Source organism: Rattus norvegicus, chromosome 15 (assembly GCF_021556685.1).
Source record: "Rattus norvegicus strain SHRSP/BbbUtx chromosome 15, alternate assembly SHRSP_T2T, whole genome shotgun sequence".
NCBI classification, from domain to species: Eukaryota; Metazoa; Chordata; class Mammalia; order Rodentia; family Muridae; genus Rattus; species Rattus norvegicus.
This window is the reverse complement of record NC_141548.1, coordinates 96438349-96454444: the sequence shown is the minus strand read 5'-3', so window position 1 is coordinate 96454444 and position 16096 is coordinate 96438349. Positions and strand designations below refer to the sequence as shown.

At 34.1% G+C, this 16096-nt stretch overlaps 1 long non-coding RNA gene across 3 annotated transcripts in view; it reads left to right on the top strand.

The window, feature by feature from the left end:
* Nucleotides 1–16096, top strand: part of LOC102547440 (uncharacterized) — a 247423-nt gene that overhangs the window by 210140 nt on the left and 21187 nt on the right. Inside the window, exon 10 of one of the 3 annotated variants that reach the window (XR_015638540.1) lies at nt 6633–6814. This is a non-coding gene — a long non-coding RNA (uncharacterized LOC102547440). Of the gene's footprint in view, nt 1–6632; nt 7001–16096 lie in introns of those variants that run through there. The other 2 variants (XR_015638554.1, XR_015638536.1) reach the window with 2 other exon arrangements.

Here is a 16096-nt window from a genome sequence, read left to right as displayed (position 1 = left end):
TTTCTTCCCTCTACTTTTCCCCTACTAGGACTCCCCCTGTTTCTATTTAAAAAAAAAGCAAGTTTCCCGTATATATCAATTAAATATGGCATAATAACTTACGACTACACACCTACTGTTATATCAAGGCTTGACAAGGCAACCCAGTAGTAGGAAAAGAGTCATAAAACGGGAAAAAGAGTCAGAGATAGCCCCTGCTCCCACTTTTAGGAATCCTAAAGGAACAGGAAGATGCACAACTACAGCATAAATGCAGAGGATCTGCGTCAGACCAATACAGGTTTCCTGATTCACTTCAGTCTCAGTCAGATTCAGATATGTGCACCCAATCAATGAACAGAAGCTGCTGGCCGCTCTGTTGAATTAGGGAAAAGCTGGAGGAAGCTGAGGAGGAGGGCGACCCTGTAGGAGGATCAGCAGTCTCAATTAACCTGAACCCCTGAGATCTCTTAGACAATGGACCATCAACCAGGCAGCATACACGAGCTGATATGATGCCCCCAACATATATACAGCAGAGGACTCCCCGGTCTGGGTTCAGACTGGAGGCCGCAGGGAATTTAGACATCAGATCAGAGATGGGGTTGGGGACATCCTCATGGAGACAGGAGGGGTATGTGAGGGGATGTGGGGAGAAGGTATGGGATGTGGCACAGTTGTAGGGTGGACCAGAAAAAGAAGAGAATCTGGAGTATAAAAGTAAGAACTTCAAGTCTCTCAAGAAAGAAATTGTTTGGCTTTTTCAGTTTTTCTTTTTTCCTTTCCTTATGAACCTCCTTTCAGCTTCCTCTGCCAAGAAATGAGCGACAATATGCAATGCTCTTTCCATGCCCGTGAGAGCATCATGCACCAAAGCCTTTGAAACCATGAACTAAAATAAATCTTTTTTCCCCTGCTAAGTCTTTTATCTTGGTATTCTTTCACAACTACTTCAAAAGTCACTAAAATATTTAGACTTTTCAAAAAAAGAGTGCTAGACATACAAGTACTACATGGTCCTGAAAGTTCTGCCTGTAATCCCCAGTTCTGGCTGACAGATATAACAATGACCCTATGCAGTTGCCACAATCACTGTGCTTCAGTAAGGGGCTGATGGTCTTAAGGAGGCTCAATGCTTTAGTTTAACCTTTAATTTTAATGAAGAAGAAATATGCTTGATTATTTTACTCTATCCTATTTAATATTTTACAAGACGTTCCTAAAATGTGGGGTTAATAATTGTAAATTTTGAGTCAGGCTGTGTATCTTTGTAACACATCATAAGGCCATAAGACTTTGAATATCTGCTCCAAATCTTATTCAATTTCTTAACCACAGCACAAAATATGACCATAGTTTTGTTTTTTTAAAGATTTATTTTTATTTTATTTATATCTACACCAGAAGAGGCATTGAATCCCATTAAAGATGGTTGTGAGCCACCATGTGGTTGCTGGGAATTGAACTCAGGACCTCTGGTAGAGTAGTCAGTGCTCTTAACCGCCGAGCCATCTCTCCAGCACATGACCATAGTTTTAATGTATTAAAAATGGATTCTGGTTTTCTTCAGTTACTAAACTAAAATATTATTATATTTCCTCATCTTAGAGAAGTATTGTAGTATGGTGATTGGTATTAACTACAAATTCATAAACCATAAAAAAGAAAGCACAAGTACTTCTTTTAACAAATAAATTGCCAAGAGAACTGCTTGTCTTAGGGTTTTACTGCTATAAACAGACACCATCACCAAGGCAACTCTTATAAGGACAACATTTAGTTGGGGCTGGCTTACAGGTTCAGAGGTTCAGTACATTATCATCAGGGTGGGAGCATGGCAGCATCCAGGCAGGCATGAGGCTGGAGGAGCAGCAAGTTTCATCTTTTGTTCCAAAGACAGATCGCAGAAGACTAGCTTCTGGGCAGCTAGGATGAGGGTCTTAAACCCCATGCCCACAGTGTCACACCTACTCCAACAAGGCTACACATCCTAATAGTGCCACTCCCTGAGCAGAGAATATAGAAAACACCAAAATGTTATATATATATATATATATATATATATATATATATATATATGAATATACGTGACTAAGTAGGTAAATGCTAAATATGCAAGAGACATACATTTAATTTTAATAGAAATCAGATTGCAAAATCAATGCTATTTTGGCAGATGGTTTGCCACACATTTAAAATTGCTTAAATACCAACGTAGATTCACTACAGACATTTCCCTTAAACGAGTATATTAATTTGTTCTTCTAAAGGCAGAAATCCTAAAGTTGTATTCTTGGTTTAATTATGTATTCCAGTTGTCCTCTTTACTCTACTGTCTATGTACATATATTAATCACTCCTTAAAACTGTTAAGTTCATCTTATTCTAGAATATATTTATTTTTATTCAATTTACTGCTATTCTCTTCTGTTGCACTTTTAATAGAAACTAAAACATTTAGTGAAGATGTGCAGTATCACTGGGAAGATGTGCAAGGAGGACTGAAGAAAATTAATAAATAAAACATGCATATACATGCACACACATATGCACATGCACACACACACACACACAGAGCACTATCACTGTGTAGGACAAATAAGCAGGAGTGAAGAAAATGAATAAATAATACATGGATACACACACACACATACACATACACATACACACATACACATACACACACATACATATACACACACATACACACGTACACAAACACACGTACACACACATACACACATATACACACACATACACACAGAGACACACACACAGACACACACATACACCTACATACCCACACACATAAACACACATATACACACACACTCACACACATACACACACAACTCACACACACACACACACACACACACATGAAACTTTGAACATGGATTTTGGAAATTAGTCCTTCCATTGTGGAAATAGCATTTTTGATTAGTTGGTAACTCATGGGACTCCCTGTGGTATATTCTTACCTACAGTAGCATTTTACAGCAATTAATGTGTGTTGAGATAATTATAGTGTCAGAAATAGGGGATTTTCTCAAAAGAATAAACAGCAGGAGCTATGCTGTTGAAGGTTAAATATCTTTTCCCCAGACAACCATGTTTTTTGATTATAAAAATGTGCGAACAAAAGAGAACAGGAAGATTCAGCTAATAACATTTACATATTTTTCTTACTATAGTAAAGCTTATTAGAAAAAAATTCCTTTTAAGTTATCTCTCTACTGAAACATTTTAAAACTTAGAAGAATCGCATTTGTTTGCAGCAATCCCACTGTCTGTTAATAACAAATAAAACATGTTTTTAAGATTGAAAAAAATCTTAAAAGATCAAAAGATTAAATATTGTTAAGCAAATTTGAAAAACACTTTGCTATTGACCTTATTTGAATAAGAACATAATTATTTGAAAACAAATTTCTGCCAGAATGTGAAGAAGATAAGCTATGTATCAGAAATTTTGAAATTTCTACTGCAAAAATAACTCATTATATCAAAAAATTACTAAAAATGAGTCGAATCAGGGCACAAATTATGTAAATGTCACTGTATGACTTTGTTACTTTAAAAGCTCTTTCATAAACGTCTTGTAGTATGTATATATGTAAGACACCTATACATCAAAAGGTATAAGAGAGTGAATTGAGGTAATAATATTCTGATGGATTAGCTATATTATTTTTATTTTATTCATGTTTTGTAAACCTTGTATTTCCATAAATTCAAATATTAAACCTATATATTTCTAGAAACCTATAACTTTAATTAAAAAGCATTGAAACATAATCTAAATGACAGGTGAGAATATTAATAGAAAAATTATCTGTAATTTATCAATCATGAATTTAAGCAAATTCTGCTTGTAATAAATTTTGAACTAGTAAAGGAATAAGTACAAATTCATGTCAAAAGTTTATTGTAACTAATTTTAAAAGAGCTAAAAATCTGATTCCTCTTGTTTTTATTATGTATTATGTTGACGATATTCTCATTTCTAAAAGAAAAAAGGAAAAAGATTTCTTTACAAAATGAAATTAGATTAACCCTATAAATTTGTATTCCTCATGAAAAATTTAAATCTTTGTTAAATACTTCAGATTACTTAGGGCTTTTTTTGTTACTATTCTGTAACCCTGTAAAATATTAAGAAAACTAATAACTGTCCTGTATCCACTACCAGGTTTTTGCCACGAGTTTGCTATAACTCATACCACAGATATTCCATTTAGCATTCGGGGTCAATCTTTTGTAGAAATATTGAATGGACAACTTTCTTTTATACAGTATTATTAAACAGTAAACACTTTATTAACTGACAATCCCTCCCAATTCATGTAAAAGTGTGCTTTTAAGAGGTATGCCTACTGTTGTAAGTAAGCTTCATCCTGGAGATGCAGGGATGTTTTACCATATGCAAATCAATACATGTATTTTACTGTATAACCAAATTGAAAGACAAAACCACATGATCAACTTATTAGAGTCAGAAAACATGTTTAAGTGTCAGAGCATAAAACTATAGAACCTAGTCTGATGAACGAATGAGCTAATTGCTTTCTGTGGTGTACCCTGAATCTGGATGTGGCCTTCTGCATTGTTTGTGCTCTCCCAGATATTATATAGAGCATTCGGGAAAGTGTGTTTAAGTTGGTCTATCTTGAGAAAGCTTGGAAAAAGGATGTCCTGTTAATATTTAGGATGAACTTACTGGAGCTCATTTATGCTTCTCTGATCGAGTTTTCTGAAATCAAACAACCTTCCTTGGATTATTGCTTTCTTTGTCACATTTGTACATAAAAGGATACTGAAATTGAAGTAGAGTTGTCTGCAGCATTGGACTGTAGTCCCCCTCACTCTTTAAGATCCTCAAACCTGAGGTCTTACAGACAGATGTGCTTAGGTTGACATGGGCTAACATGCACCTGTAATGTCCATACTGAGGATGCGGAAGTAGGAAAACTTGTTAGTCAGCTGATTTACCAGATCAAGTGAATTCAAAGTTTAGTAAAAGATCCCACCTCACAAGCATGGTGGATGTACATAAAGAAGACAGCAGACATTGTTCTCTAGTGCATAAATACATATACAGACATGTGCGTGCATAACTCACATCTACATACATATATGAAATATGACATAGGCTCAAGCATTGTCCAAAATTTATAGTAAGTAAGTTATGTGAATTTGACTACATTATTGGATTCTGAAGAATAGGCAATATACGTAAGCAACCATCTCAAAGATGAAGAATCCCTGTTGCTAATTCCAAACACTTGGTGGTCTTTATTATAAGCACATGAAAAGCCTTTAATGGTTAGGTACAGAGATGGAAGATGTCCTAATATCAGAATTCTCACTAACCATAAAGACATCCACTGTTATGTTTGAAAAGAAATCGATATATTGAAAGGATAACCCAGAAACTATATAGATTGTCAAATGAACTGTTTACCAATAAAACAAAAACTTCCTAGATCTCCCAAGAGTAATTCTTGTTACAAAGTCAAAGTTCTTAGAAATTTATTTTGAACATTTTATAGGGAAAATATTCCACCAAAATGAATCAACAATGAAAAAACTCCATTATACTTTATTTTTATTTGCTCTTAGAATGTTCAAGTGATTTTATAACGACGTTCAATTTTATTTCCTCGGCTCAAATCTTTTAAAGTGAACTTAAATTGAGTTTTTGTATAACCATGTTCATTACAGTATTTCAGTGCAGAAGTGATAACTGGGAGTTTCATGACTAAAACATACTGACATATATCGATATCAGGAGTATATCTATTAAATATAAGTCAGTTTGTATCATGAATTATTGATGGTTTAAGCATATTAGTTGTGGAACACAGAGGTGAATCATGATAGAGTTGATTAAAATTATTTTACAATGCTGTAAAATTTCTATTTACAGTGTATTATAAAGGTGAAATGTTCTGACACTTATGAAAGAAGAATAATACACACTTCCATTCCACAGCTGAGATGAAATTAGGTACCATTATCACCATGGCCACTTTACCTCTCTCAAGAAATTCTCTATTCGCGGGAAGGATTTTCCTAGTGTGAATCCTTTGCTGTATAATAATGAAAGCCCTTCATGTTCACATTGAATGCCTCATGGAAAACCTCAAAAAGCTCATGTTATCAGCTAATTGAAAAATTAGGTCCTCGTGGTTTTTTATGAAAGCATTTGAAGCTTTCTCGAGCCTCTTGTGGGTTGCTACATTTACTTTTGCATTGACAACACTGTGTCTTAAGATAATCTATTTATACTTAATTTCTTATATAGACGCAAATTCTGTATTACACATAAAGAAAACACTATTTCCCAAGTCACCAGGCCACTCACTACCAGATTTTTAAAATTCCCAGTCATTAGGTCATGCTGAAAATTACAAGTACTACAAAAATAGTACTAAATAGACACGTGAGAGACTCGGAAAGGAGGAGCATTAGGTTCTATAAGAGTGAAGTCTATATGACATGCATGTTTTCATTAAAAGTAGATTGGAAATAAAGTAGCCATGATAATGAATTGATAATGAATTAATAACTGGGTGTCTTACTGAGAATGTAAAACATTGACATTACTGGGATATTAAGCTTTTGTTTATGGTCACTTGACTTTTTCACAGTATGTCAGCTTGACTCAAGAAAATTACCCATCGTCACAAGATTGTTCTTTCAGTACAATTCAACTCACTGTGTGCAATTGCTTCCTACTGAGTCCATCTCCAGCTTTCATCTTTGCTCTGAAGACCTTTGACTTCAGAAGGTACTGTGAAGAAACATCACAAAGGCTCCAAAAGTTACAGATGTATGTATCCTGTACTTACAATGAAATGTACTAGTGATTTTGTTGTCAATGTCAGACTCATCTGTGATGTGGGAATAAAATAAAAAGAATCCACACACAGTAAACTACAGGAAATATTTTCACTCAGTAAATTTCTGTTACTTTTCCCAGTTCCTACAGAATAATTAAACCAGTGTAGGAAATATATATAAGAACAATTTGCAATTTATTTCTGTACGACTGCTATCAGGTGATCATTGAAAAACTGAAGTTCTGCAAACACTTCATAGTCTTGCAGATCACACTGTGTCTTCTTACTATTTCTTTTGACAATTCAGTCATCTAATTTTATGGGGAAATGTCTTTAATAAGTAGTCCAACATTGCAACAAGAAGCTCATAGTGTTCGAAATGGTGAGTATTAATTTATAAAGTAAGAGAGGACAGCCCTATGATTTATGCACTTAATCGATATAGTAGGTCTTGTTCTATACCCAGGGCATTTCTGAAAGTTCAGAACACAATATTGAGTGAAGTGTAGATACAGTTTGTATGCTAAGGACCTGCAGTCTTGTAAAGTATTATAGTTTCGAGGAAATATAAAAATAAATAAATGCAAATAGGTCATAAAAATGTATTGTAGAAGCTCCTGGAAGGCTCAGTGAAGCCTGTATGAGTAGCTTAGTGAGTGCAGAAGAAAGAAGAGGAAGTCTTAGTTTTCTGATGTATTTTGTAATGATAATGAGTGGGTTAAATCCGACTTATTTTTAATTGAGCTCTGGAGGTAAACAGTAGCATTGTAAACTTCCAACAATTTTCTTGGGCCTATGGGACTCTACTAAGTAAAAATTCAAAAGAGATAGTCTATTTTTGGTATTGTGATTTTTTTTAATTTGGTAGTATATAATCTGAAGTTGGGATATTGTGCCTTGATATCATTTAACTCAATTTTAATTTCTTTATATATGCATGGTTCAGAAATATCTGCATTTGTAAATTTTCATATGGCTTTGGCAAATGGGTTTAATGTAAGTTATGCCTCCCCAAATTCTATCTTCTCTCCTGTCTTCCTATAATCTACCTTATATAATTATCACTGTTTCATGGTCCCCCTTCCCCCCTTAGACACTATAGTCTAAATCCCTTTCACTTCATAGTATTTCTCACATAGTCTTTTCTATTCAACACCAAATGAGTTAGTCAAGACATTCCAACCAAGCTAAGTGCTGATATATCTACTCTAGTCCTTCCTACCCCAACAATGAACTCCTCTGGTTTAATCAATCAATAGTAGTAAACAGGAAGTAAAGTTAAAATTTTGTTATTGAAATTTGACACATTTTTATGTTCATCTCTCTTATTTTGTGTATATTATTATTATTTTAGTAGCAGCAGAAAACAGCAATGAATATGTAAATTCCATGAATGTTGAGAACCATTTCCTTTTTACTATGCCCAGGTACATTTTCCAAAGTATTGAGTTTCTCTCATGTTGTATTTTGTCTAAGCTATGCCTACCCACTGTTACTTAGACATAAATGCTGTATGGTATGCAAGAAAAGAGTATATTCTTTGAAATGTCGATGCATTTGAACTTTCACAGTCACATACTTTTTATGTATCTCTTTTCTTTGGTCGAAAACACAGACCCATTTTGAGAAAGTCACCTTCCAGGATGGCTTGTGCTTTTTAACATTATTGACATCACAACAGAACTTACTTAAAAAGGATTTCTTGCAAATAAGTCTATAAATGCTTTAATTTGCAAAATTAAAATTTACTAAACATTATGATTCAAAAAGAATAGACAAAATTTCATGTTTTTTTCTCTATTGACCATTACATTAGATTAAAAAAGCATTCAGCTCAAATTATATACTCATCAATGTGATTGCAATACCTTGTCATCAGAAAGAGCAATTTTAATTTTTACTCAATTTAATAGTTTTTCTGAATGCTTGTCATGATCTTATTTTAATAATATTCAATGTATTGAAAATATTGATTTATTTTCTATTTTCTTAATCTTCATAAAAACTAATAAATTATTTTAGCCATTTGTAATTTTAAAATATATGTTTTTATCAGCACAAAAGTTTTCAAGTAGGCACTGGGAGCTAGTTCAGTAAGAATACATTTGCTATGTAAGCAGGAGAACGTCAAACAGAACCTGAATCCTAATGCAAAGGGCCAAGTGCTGCCCTGTGAGCTACATGCCTAATACTTGAGACACACAGAGACAGGTGGATCCCTGGAACACACTATGCAGAAAGACCAATGTAAATTGCAAGCGTCAAGTCCCAGTGACAAACTCTCTTTAAAAAGCAATATAAAATAAGCAAAAACCACTAAGAGTTGGCTTATAAGAAATTATACTCAAAGCTAGGATCAAACTTCCACACTTACCTGCACATATTCTTTTCCACCAGCACATCTATTTGAGACAGATAAACAGAGATAGAGAGCTAGAGAAGTAGATAATAGATAGATGATGATGATAGATAGATGATAGATAGATAGATAGATAGATGAGAGATGATTGATAGATACATCAGAAGATCGATAGATGATAGATTGATTGATAGATGATAGATGATAGATAGATGATAGATAATAGAAAGCTAGATAGATGATAGATAGATAGATAGATAGATAGATAGATAGATAGATAGATAGATAGATAATAGATGATAGATGATAGATAGATGGATAGATAATTGATAGAGAGATAGATGATTGATAAATAGATGGTTGATTGATAGATGATAGATAGGTTGATGATAGATGAAAGATAGATGATAGATAATAGATAGATAGATGGATGATTGATAGATAGATGATAGATTGATAGATGATAGATAGATATTAGATGATATATAGATAGATGATTGATAGATTGATACATTAATAGATTGATAGATGATAAATAGATTGATAGATGATAGATGATGGATGATAGATAAATAATAGATTAATGGATACATTGATATATTGATAGATAGATAGATAATAGATGATAGGTAGATAGTTGATAGAGAATAGAAAAATAGATTATAAAAAGAGTGAAAAGAGACAGAATGGAGAGAGGAAAAGAGGTAAAGATAGAGATCCAGTGAGAGAGAACGACAGAGACAGAGAGAGAGACAGAGACCGATATAGAGTTAGTGACTTAGAAAACAGTGAAAAGGCAGAGATAGTAAGACAGAAGGAGCAGAGTGAGGGAAGGATTGAGGGACAGACAGAGAAAGAGTGAGAGAGGGGGGAGACAAAAACAAAGCCCTTCTTTATGTGGGCATAAATTTAGGGAAGATTTATTGTTCTATTGACACATGAGGAACAGTGAGGTGGATCTAGTCATCTACATGTTTTCTCTCATTTTTTGTATTTATTTATTTTTTATACTTATTTCCACCTCATCTTTAGAGTTGAGGCCAGGGAGGATGAAACAGTCAAGCAGTCAGGTAAAGTTTGCCCTTGGTGTTTGTATAATGGAAAAGTGCTTGACAGGTTTTTCCAGGAATCTTACCCTTGAGAATTTTTAGATAAAACAGAAGAAGTTTTAGCTTAAAACACACTAGTGAACAAGCGATTTCATAATAAGAATAAGTTCATATTATCCTGACATTGCCTTATGCATACACTGGTCTTACCACCGTATTTTTACATTTTATTATTACTAGTTTCTAGACACTAAAGGTTTGGGTTCTTCAATATATCAATCAATATATGATTTCTCCTAGTGCTGTTGAAGAGTTTGAAATGAAACAAAATTGGGTCATATTTTCTGTGCTTTATGCTAAAGATTACCTCCCTATCTTCATCAGCATTGACCTTGATTTAAAACACAAACCTGGGGAAACATACCATCAGTCTTTCCTAGCACTTTTTATGAATCGTTTTGAAATTCTAACAATTCTAAACTCTTTCTAACAACCCACTGCTTATTTGCTAAGTTTCTTTCTGAGATTTAGACACTGACAGAAAAAGTGCCCCCACCCCCTTTTTGTTCGCAGAGATGAATCCACAGAGGATTCTTAGGCTGCCAGAAACCCTAACGAAGCACCACATTTTTTATCATATGTTTAAAAAGTGCGAAGACTGACAAAGTACAGAGAAGCCAGTTCCCTGCAAATACAATAATTACTGCACATCTGGCATGGTTTCTGCTGGCCCTGCCCTGCTGTTTATCCTCCGTGGAGATCTGGCCTCCAGATGTTCTGGATTCAGTTGGATGGTCACCCACAGTCTGTCACCCTAAGGCGCAAGACCTGGAGCCAAAATAGACTCTAACTTACCGAGGAGCAGAGCTGCCTGGAGATTTAATGACCGTGTTCTAAACTCCGAGTCACAGAAATTGGCTCATTTACAGAAATGTGTAAGACGTTTAAATGCTTAGTGGGCTTCTTATCAAATATTTAAAATTGCGAATTCTTCTTTCATGCGTTAAGTTTTGGGTCATGATATCAAATTTAGAACCTCCGAATTATTTGCTTTAAAATCCACAGTGTTTAAGACCCACAATCCTTCTGTATAAAGAGATGCTTAGGCAATCAGCGACTTCACATCCTATCCCCCTCTAACGTCACGTTTTTGCTCTAAAATGTAAATTTTTTTATGGTGAAAGAAGAATGTTTTGTGAATGAGATCATTGTTCCCACTAAGCGTCCTCTTCTTTCACAGCTAGAGCAAATTGTATAAGTCACATTTTCCTAGATAGTAAAAGTAATTACGCCTTGGAATTATTTAATTCCTTTTTTATCAAAATCCATCACAACAACATGGTGGCTCATGCTGGTAATACTAAATATTAAATTGTGTTCAATACATTCTTTGCTACAACAGTGAGTCCTCTACTATATACAAACAGAAAAACACTTCATCAAGCTTCCAAATAATAATTTCTCTATTCTTTTCCTGAGATTCTACATAGACTACAGGCTAAATAAAAATGTCATAAATGCTTTTTGAAAATCTCCACAGTTCTTTCTCCATCTTTCAAATTTTAAACTATTTCTCTCTGTCTTTTTTTTTCTTTGACTTCTTTCACATCTTCCCTGGCTTCGTCTTCCTGGCCTCTTCGTGGTAGGATCCATTGTGGGTGCATCTTTCTGGTAAATTCCATATACAAAAACCTTTGCCACAACAGGTAACATAATTAAAGATTTGGGGGGATTATGGATTTAGCTCTTTACTCTTCCACCCACTAAGCATTCACTGAAAGTATGACCCAAATGTTAAAGTTTTTTAATGAGCTTCAAACAATTCAATATAAATTATCTAGAAATGAGCCGAAGAGAATATAAATGGAGGAGGGGGGGGGAGGAAACAAAACCCACAAAAATCAATGTCAAATTCTTTATTCACAGAAAAGCACATCGATCCCCTCTCCTCATTAATAATTCTTCGTGGTTGATTTTCCTTGGCCACAGAGATTTATATGTAGAGGCTTTTAAAGGCAATGAGGAGCTGACAAAAAAGTGGGCTGACAGTTTTAAGAACTAGAAACTTGTACTTGTTTCCCAATGTATGAAACCCTAAAAACTGAGAGATTTTAGTAATATTTATGAAGTGTCATGATCCTAAAATCAAACTTGGTCTTAATGGGAAACAAAGAAAAGAAGTTATCATTACAATTAAAAATAATTAAACCATTAAAAAACTCATTTGAATCACTGATGCATAGAATATGTTTCTGTGTAAATGCCCAATATAACTATTTCATTTAATTATTTTTGGGAAAAGTCATGAAGATTTGATATTTAAAATATATGCTACTATTAAATATGGCTCTTGAAGGGTCAAGAAATTTAAGCTTTTCAGTGTTACTTATCTCAATAACTTCTCAAAGAAACAGTTAGGCTCTCTGTGGAATATTTATTTCTCCAATACATAAGCTGTATTAAACTAATAATCTAGGCATCTTCGTTTACTTCTATTAATGAATGTAGTTTTATTTGGGTTGTCTTTACCTCTGGATTATATATGGGTTTAAACAAGTAATGAGTATGGTGACAAATATTAAATATTAAATATAAATTAAATGGTGACAAAAATTAAATGTAGACATAATGTCTACAAATGTTTTTTCCTGGACATCTATAGAAATATTAGTAAATTTATATTAAAATTATACAATCATAGTTATATAAAGTTAATATAAAATTAACTATATTTCACAACTTTAGATATCATTATTGACTTATTTCTTCATAAATATGTCTTTTTCATGCTGATGGCTGACATTAAACATATAGAATGCTTCATGGGCCTCTGCGGACATAGCCCTCAGTTGGTGCGACTGTTCGCCAAGATTTAAAATGTGTTGTGTTCCTGAAACAAGTCTGTCATTGGTTGCAGGATTTGGGAATTTTAAGATATGATTTTTTTTCTAGGTCTTTTTCATGCTTGAAGTTTAAGATTTGAACTTTCAGCTACTGTTGTAGCCACTATGCTTATCACAAGCTTTCTGTGGTCCACCATCACACATTCTATGACATAAGCCCAAATAAACTCATTTTTCTATGTTTTCTTAGTTATACACTTTTTTCATTGGTTATTTTATTTTTTTACATGTCATATATTGTTATCCCCTTCCTAGTTTCCCTTCCTCAAATCCCATAACGCTGTCCCTTATCCTCCCCAACCTACCCACCCACTCCCACCTCACTGCCCTAGTATTCCCCTATGTTGGGGCATGGAGCCTAAATAGGACCAAGGGGCTCTCTCCCATTGATGCAGATAAGACAGTCTTCAGCTACATATGCAGCTGGGTCCCTCCATGTATATTATTTGGTTGGTGGTTTAGTCCTTGGGAGCAGGGGGTCGGGGCAGCAGGGTCTTATTGGTTGATATTTTTGTTCTTTGTATGGATTTGCAAACCCCTTCAGCTTCTTCAGTCCTTTCCCTAATTCCTCCATTGGGGTCTCCATGCTCAGTCTGATAGTTAGCTGAGTGCATCGGTATCTATATTGGGTCATGCTCTGGCACAGTATCTCAGGGGAGAGCTATAACAGGCTCCTGTCAGGAAGCGTTTCTTGGCATCAGCAATAGTGTCTGAGATTGGTGTCTGCAAATGCACTTTAACACAACAGATAAATTACTAATACAACATTGGTGTTTAGAAGAGAAAAGATATTTTCTCTTATTATGAACTTCAAACTTGGCAAAAAATAATTTACATATTAGTATTCTACTCATAAACTTTAAGTACAGGGTATAGATAAAATCACTAAATGACAGGTTAAAAAGATAGAATGTGGCCAGTGATCATTCTAAATTCTTTGAAACGGGTTTGGCTGACCAGCAAGAATCAATAAATTTTCAATTCAGCTAATAAATTTATATGATTCATCACTTTTAATCATTTGAAAAAGTAATGATAAAAGATTCTTTTGCTACTTGAATTTAAGAAGTTTGTTTTTTTAAGGATCTACATATTAAGAAATGTGTCAATATATAACTAATTTTCCCTGGGTTTGGGGGTTTTATTGTAATCATTCACTTAACTAAGCTAAACTGCAACAATAAAGACATAAATTCTAACATCAGGCATTCATTCTACAATATAATTCAGAAAAGAAAGGGAATGAAACCAGCATGAAGTTAAAGTAGAAAATAAATTCTTGTCTCTCGTGCTGTTTTCTATTGCATTTACAATATCATATATTATACCTGAACAGGGTAATTTCTTAAGAACTAGCTTTTTTCCAATTAATTAGGGGGTCTGAGAAGTTTAACATCAAGGCACAGAGAGACTTAAGATCTAAGAGGGTTTGTTCTCTCTTTCAAAGTTATCTTCTTGAACACTGTGACCTCTTATAAAGGGAGGTGAGCGCCTAAGAAGACCCAGTGCTGTGTGAAACTTCTTTTGTATGAGGCTTGATATTAACAAAAGCATCTGTCCTAGCTCATTTATTCCTTAAAGTTCCTTCTCTGAATAGAATCGCATTGGTTACTAATGTTTGAAGGGCACAAACATTAAAACCACAGCATTGAGGAAAGGCTATTACAAGCACAGAAGTAAGCAAAGGACTTTTGTACTTAGGACCATAAAATGATGACTAAGAAACCAATGTAAGGCACAGAGAAGGTTCCAGGCAACACAAGATGGTTTTGCAGGCCACTCTAAAACTTCAAGTTCAACATGATACAGGACATTGGATTATGTGATGTGGCAAAGATCATTTATATTTTAAGTTTTAAAATGTTCCTTCTGGGAGCTACTATTGTTCATAGATGATTAATAGACTAAAGGATAAGAGGCAGTTTATTTAGACAATATTCTAAGTAATTGTCAGGGAGGAGATTGTGTTAGCTCGGGTGAAAGTAATCATCAAGGAAATTTGTAAAACCCTGTAACTATGAGACATAGATACTCAAGTTTCATATTTCTTTGCATGTAGTGCCACACATACCACAATTCTCACATTTATGAGAAGCAAATATAAATCTCAGTACTGTTTGGTATTAGATCATGGAGGATGACACAGTACAAGATTTCATGCCTAAGATGGAGATTATAATCAGAAAGCCATGACTTACTATTACTTCTCTGGAAAATGGTCTAGAAGCCAGGTTGAGTACAAACATTTGGAAACAAAGGTGTTTAGAATCAGCTAAATAAACACTTTGGAAGTTGAAATGGTAGTTGTCATGGTGCCAGTACTTCATATAGAAACATGAAAGGGTTTCTATTTAAAATAATAAAAAAGTAAACAATTCATGGTGATAAATTCTTATGTTCAAAATACTTGGGACATGGAGATTGGAGGACCTTGACGATACCCTTGGTTACACACCATTGTGAGTCTGTGTTGCATGAGACACTGTCTTAACCCCAAAGCCACAAAGAAAAAGTTTGATAATAGTCATGCCAGTTGTTGAAAGAGTTGAGTATATCAAATTTACAACCCTGGAACAAGCAGGGAGGTTTTGTTTTTTGGGGAGTAGGTGGGGTTGAGGTTGTTTTTTGTTGTTGTTTGTCTTTTTTATAATATTTGCACTACCAAGGAAAGATGGAGCCATAAACTTATTTAAAGTGAGATAAAAACGGAATGGAAAATAAAAGGAATGTGTGACTATGCACTCAAGCCTTGGAAAGAATTGGAAAGGACAGGAGAGTAGATCTAGTAAGTATGTAGACAAGATTTTATTAGAGCTATAGATTTTTGAATAGAGATGACCATGTTAATATACAATTGGTATAAGATATTTATTATTTGTTTACTTATTTATTTTTAATAAATAGTGGGTATTATATTAGGGAAAAATAAATGGGCAGTGTTCTGCAGTAATTGGAAGGAAC